Source organism: Momordica charantia (assembly GCF_013281855.1).
Source record: "Momordica charantia cultivar OHB3-1 chromosome 3 unlocalized genomic scaffold, Mcharantia_2.0 BLBB01000003.1, whole genome shotgun sequence".
NCBI lineage: Eukaryota > Viridiplantae > Streptophyta > Magnoliopsida > Cucurbitales > Cucurbitaceae > Momordica > Momordica charantia.
Genome location: NW_028275161.1, coordinates 211,872 through 217,871, shown reverse-complemented (window position 1 = coordinate 217,871; position 6,000 = coordinate 211,872). Strand labels below are relative to the sequence as shown.

The 6,000-nt window shown below is 31.9% G+C and overlaps 1 long non-coding RNA gene across 1 annotated transcript; it reads right to left on the bottom strand.

Annotated features, from left to right (window-relative positions):
* Positions 1–213: 213 nt before the first annotated feature.
* Positions 214–2,913, bottom strand: LOC148212125 (uncharacterized). The gene is made up of 2 exons (XR_015789828.1): positions 2,434–2,913; positions 214–1,311 (listed from the first exon to the last, which is right to left on the bottom strand). It is a non-coding gene; the product is annotated as an uncharacterized LOC148212125 (long non-coding RNA).
* Positions 2,914–6,000: the final 3,087 nt, after the last annotated feature.

Sequence of the window (6,000 nt, the reverse complement as noted above, 5' to 3'; positions counted from 1 at the left end):
ATCTCGTTATGTACTACAACCGACGATTTGTGTATACTTGTACGTGTTGTCAACACAGTTATGTGGTCGCAACAAGTAGCTACATATATATACTGTGTATATGAACTGTTTAATACTACGTTATCAAAATGCAACTTATATAAGGTAATTGGTTGTAACGACCCTATTCGGCCCCCAAATTGGTGATGGTGTAGTTGTTGACTGGAAAACAAATAATAAAACGACTCTCACTGTTTATTATCAAAAAGACAGTTAAGATTACAAATAAGAAGAAACAAAGAACAAAACAAATGTCAGAGTGCGTTTTTACACCTTCTCCGATTGTGTCATGACCTACCACATCTACCACATTTTACTGTCAATCTCTTTTCAACAAGAGCAACAAGTCTATTTTTTCGTAGCCTACCAATAGAGCGCTTTACATTTGGAGGGAGCATGTCTCTCTCATCTGGACCAACTGTGCGTAATATTGTACTGACCAATTTGATGTATGTCACCCTACTATAATAATTTCAATGTTGACACTTGATAGAAATCATGAACAAACGTATTTAAATCCAACCCTCTCTGACCAATAGCAAAACGTGCATGTGGGCATGAGATCAAGTCTAAGTCTCATTGTCTACATGTGCATGTACGATTAAGAATATCAACTTTGATTGCTCTATACTTGGACTTCGGACTGATCGTCATTGATCAGGTATATATATAAAATGACATATGCAATATATTGATAAAGAAACGCGAAGAAACAAAATAATCAATGAATTTTCAAACCAATTAGTTATGTTTGTTAAAAAGAAATTAATAATATTTTAAACTAATTTGAATGATATAGATTTGGTGGTTTCAATTTTGTGGAAAGATTTTAGGGATTATGCGCTACCACCAAGGCATCATTGTTGACCTTCCTAACCTTTGCCTTTCTCTTTTATGCCCTAAACTCGTGATTTGTAAATGTAATTACAAATTTATTTTTTTTAATAAAATGGTTATTGATATTTATTTTAGACTTGCATTAATTCAAATCCAATAAACTAACATCTGAGGTTATTTCGTGTAGTTGGGACAGTATATATACCGGGTATATAATTGATTTACTCTCGATATACAAGTGGATAATATCTCGATAATAACCTAAAGGGTCTATAGTATATGGATAAAGTTAGATACCTTATCTTGATTTTTGCAACGTCATCGCGACACGGAGCAGCCGACGTCATCCCCTGAAGGGTCTCTTTCGAGATAAGAGTTTGGAGTCGCCACCAATTATCTACGAGGTGTGCTTGGTCACCTATTTAAAAACTTGGTCTGCGAAAACAAATTTTTGGTTCGGGAGTCGGCAGAGCGTAGGGAAGGTGTTAGCACCCTACGACACCCGTTCGAAAACGGTGCCACATTTTATCATAAATTATCCTATTATTTTATTTGGTCCAAAGAAAAAAAAATGTTTTATTTTATTTTAAATGTCCCATATTATATTAATTCACATTTTGTAATAAGATGTGAATTAATAGGTATGAGTGGCACGAAGACCATTAGGAAAATTAAGCACCTCGAGAATAGTGGAAGGTTCCAATTCCCGTCATTGGAGTTTTTGAAATAATTATTTTAAAAAATAACAAATAAAATAAAAAAAATAATTTTAGGGAATTTTGAGACTTGAACTTGAAACGTGAGTGTTGACACTCAAATATCACACCAATGTACCACCACTTTGGGATATAAGTTATAGTTCTTTTTAAAATACATATTTTTTATTTTTGAATTTTGTTTTTAAAAAAAAACTCTAAATGAAATCTTTTATTTAAAATAATTATTTAGTAAAAAAAATTTCATGGCACACATCAAGACTCAAACTTTTGATATGGTTGTTAAAACCTAGCAAAGCTCTTGCCATTGTGTCAAGACCTTAGGATACATTTAAATTGTTTTTTTTTAAATACAAACGTTTTATTTTTAAACTTTGTTTTAAAAAAAGAAAAAAAAACTATAAATGAACGGAAAAAAATATTAAGAAAAATATTTATTTTATTTTAAGTTTGAAATTCGTTTAAAACTTTTTATTTAAAAAATCTTAAACTTATTAGCATCATTTATTTTAAAACAAGCTCTTGCTTAATTTGTAATTTGGGAATTATCTATTTTTATTTAACACTTTCATTCACTTTTGAAATAAAAAATCTACTTTTAATATTTTCCTAAAAAAATATATATTTTTATTTTTAAAACTCAACACTCATTTATTTAGGAAAAAAAAATTATTTTAAAATCAAAATAAAATCTTTTATCTTTTAAAAGAAGACTTAAAAAAGACCTGTATAAAAAAAACGGAAACAAAACCTTTTTTGAAAAAGAAAAACAAAATTACCAAAAGAAAGAGAAAAAAAAAATTTTAAAAGGTTAAACGAAAAAAAGGTAAATTTCTTTTACCTTTAAGAAAACAAAGTTTTCCTTTTCTTATTTTGGAGCTTCTTCTTCTTCTTTTTCCATAACCCACATTCACAGTGGTTGTAATGGAGGACTTTGCCGGAGTGCCGCTGCTCGTGGAGGTGTAGATTTGGGCGAGTTTGTCGTTGGCGCTGCTGTCGCCGCCAATTTGCCGTGCCGGTCGCCGGAGTCTGTTGCGCCGGTGTGTTCGGGAGTCGTTGTGGCCGCCGGAGGTGTAGGGTTAAGAGAGAGGATTGGGAGTGGAAATGGGGAAGAAGATGAAACGTGGAGAGAGGAAGAAAAAGGAAGAAACAAAAAGGTAAAAAAAAACAATAATGAGGGTTTGAAGAGAGAAAGGAAGGAAGAAACAGAAATGTCAATAATGGAGGTTTGAAGAGAGAGAAAGGAAGGAAGGAGGAAATAAAAATAGAAGAAATGGGTGTTTAACAAAGGGAAACGTAGTTTTCTCCTCCTTTTCTCCCATCCCCCTCTGTCTGGCCTTACCTTTTAAATACCCAAAAAAGTAACCGTAAAAAATGTACGAGTCAAAAATGCTTAGAGAAAAAAATGGGAAGAAGAACGTGGAGCAAAAGCCACCTAACATGGGTTTTGACGGAAAAAACAGAATCAAAATCAGTTTTATTAAAAAAAAAGTTTTTTTTTTAATTTAAACAAATCTTTTTATTTGAAACAAAATTATTTACTTAAAATCAAATCTTATTTATTTATTTTAATAATAAATCAAATTCTTTTAAAATAAAATCTATTTTTAAATTTAATTAAAATCTTACCTCAAAACTAATAATAAGGTAAAACATGTTATTTTTAATGAAAACAAATAAAATAAAATTCTATAATATAAAACATTAATATTAATGTTAATAATAAATGAATAAAAATAATAAAATTTAAGCCGGACCAAATACGGTGTCAACACTGATAACACTATGGATACAGCCCACTTGTAATAGTTACAAATGACTTGATCAAAGTCGTTCGTGTGTGTTATCTTTATAGCTTCAATCAAACCAAATATTTTGATGATCACAAACCAAATATAAACTAATAATTTGAGTGTTCCAAAGTGTTCATAGTGTAGAGCTCGAAAAGACAAAACCAATACCTGTCAAATCACTCAAATCGGAATTTAAACGAAGAAGTTATGGTCAAAACAAGTAAGAAGAAAAATCCTACGTTGTAGGTGACATGGACAAGTGGACAAATCCTACGTGGTGGGTGACATGGACAAGTGGACCACTCAGAAGTTGACATGTGGCATTAAGAGGACATACTTATGCCGACGTGGCATCCAACAATCGAACAAATGAGAAGATGACATGTGGCACTTTCATCTCTAACAAATTCATTTCCACCAATTTCTTTCAATCTCCTCAATCACTCTCAATCTCAATAATTTCTCAATCTCCACCAATTTCTTTTAATCATCATAATTATGTTTTCATTTCATTTCCTTACCGCATCTCTTAATCTACACCATTCATCCTTTGTTGGCCAAAATCCAATTTTCAAAATTCATCATCGAAACTCTATTTAAAGCCACCAAATTCCACCATTCTACACACCAACTATCAAAGCAAAATCTTTTGTTTTCAAATTCTCTTCTAAACTTTTGCAAAATCTTCATTATCTCCTACACATAACTTGTTTATCTTTTTGTGATAGATTCATTAGAGTGTGGTTTTTTAGCCATTACTTTGGTGCAAAATTTGTGTAATCCACTTGTATTTTTGAATTCTTTATTTTCAAATTTTCAAATTGGGTTTTGTATTAACGTATGGGTACACCTTGGGTTATGAGAAAAATAAATTGGTTGGATCCTGAACCAATAAAAAGGATCTTGGGTTTCTCTTTAGCCTAGGACAAAAGAGGGTCGATCGGCTTGGTTTTCACCCGTAAGAGGACCACTATAGTAAAATACCCAAGGAGTCTTAAGGAGTGAAGTAGGAATTTCCGAACTACTACAAAAATTCTTGGTGTCACCCCTCTCTTCTCTTCTCTCGATTAAATTCAGTATTTATCTACTTTGAATCTTGGTAGTTTGCATATAGGTTTACTTAAATATTTTGTTCAATATTTCCTCTTTTTGTTAATCTTATATTATTGATTGCATAATTGTTCATTACCTTGAATTTATTTTTATTTTTTAAAAAGTGGTAAGCAACCCAATTCACCCTTCATCTAGTGTTGTCATTCGATCCTACAGTGTGGAGACATGCGAGTTGAGGTATCCTATACAATGAGTTTGTATAAAACCGGACCGCGAAATAATTAATCTATAGCTGTAACACCGTTAGCTAATAGATTAATATTTCAATAGGATGACTAGGTAACTCAATCTCAATCCTGTATAAGTTATGAACTTCTGTCTGTTAGGGATCGTCCTTTGATTTTTATGGATGAGAGTGGCTCGCATTGCCGACTCAACATTCCTACCATTTTGGGGACGAGACCGAGTGGGGAGTTAGGAACATAACTTTACAAGATGGAATTCACTCCTCTCCGACTTTAGGGGAGTAGATGAATTTTCCCTTTAGTACTGACTTCGGGACTTGTACAATGGCGGTCTCACTCTCTCACTAGCCCTAGAATGACTTCTAGTTATTGGTCGGACCATAACCAGGTTGTTCATTAGAGGATCAGCAGTACTTAAGGTACAAGATGTACATAGGGGTAAAATGAAAATTTGACCCAATTATGGTTACAACACTCATGAAGGATTGATTTGCCGTTAATGGTCAATATATGTAGACACGAAAAGATTCTATAGTGCGAAGAGTGCAGATGTAGGTCTTTAGTAGAGTGACCAACAGTTATCGAATGTTGGTTACTTTAGTTAATAAGTTTAATAATTTAATCTCGTAAGCTTCTAATCTGTAGATCCATTAGGTCCCCCACTAGCTCACAACGAATAAAACAAGGATCAAGACTTGTGAAAGAGTTTGAGGCATTCTACTCATTTAGGAGGAATGTACATTAATTGTATAAGATACAATTAATATAATGTATATAGATACATTTACTGTAAAGTTAATTATGAATCACATTCATAATTAAACTATAATGGTTAATATGAATTAGATTCATATTAAAATTATAGGTTAAAATTAATGTGAATGAGATTCACATTAAAACTCTAGGTTAGGAAAGAGATATACATTTAAATATGATTCAAATAAAGTTTTAATTTGCTAAAAAAATTAAAACTTTAATTAAATATATGATATATTTAATTATTATTAATTAATTAGTAATTTAATTAAATTAAACCAAATTTGATTTAATTTTAATTAACTAACTCACTTCTTTGGAGGATAATGGTGGTTGGAAAGATTACTGCATCCCTCACTCTTCTTCATCTCTATAAAATACGAAGAGTTAGCATTTTGTAGAGATGAATGGTGTTAGTGATTTTGGTGCAAAATCAAACTCTCTCAAAAAGCTCTCTCGAAAACTCCCTCACTTTCAAAAGAAAGTTCCCACAAACCAATCAATGCCAAAATAATAGCGGGGATGACTTTTTGATGGTGTCGTTGAACTACGGTGAAGAAT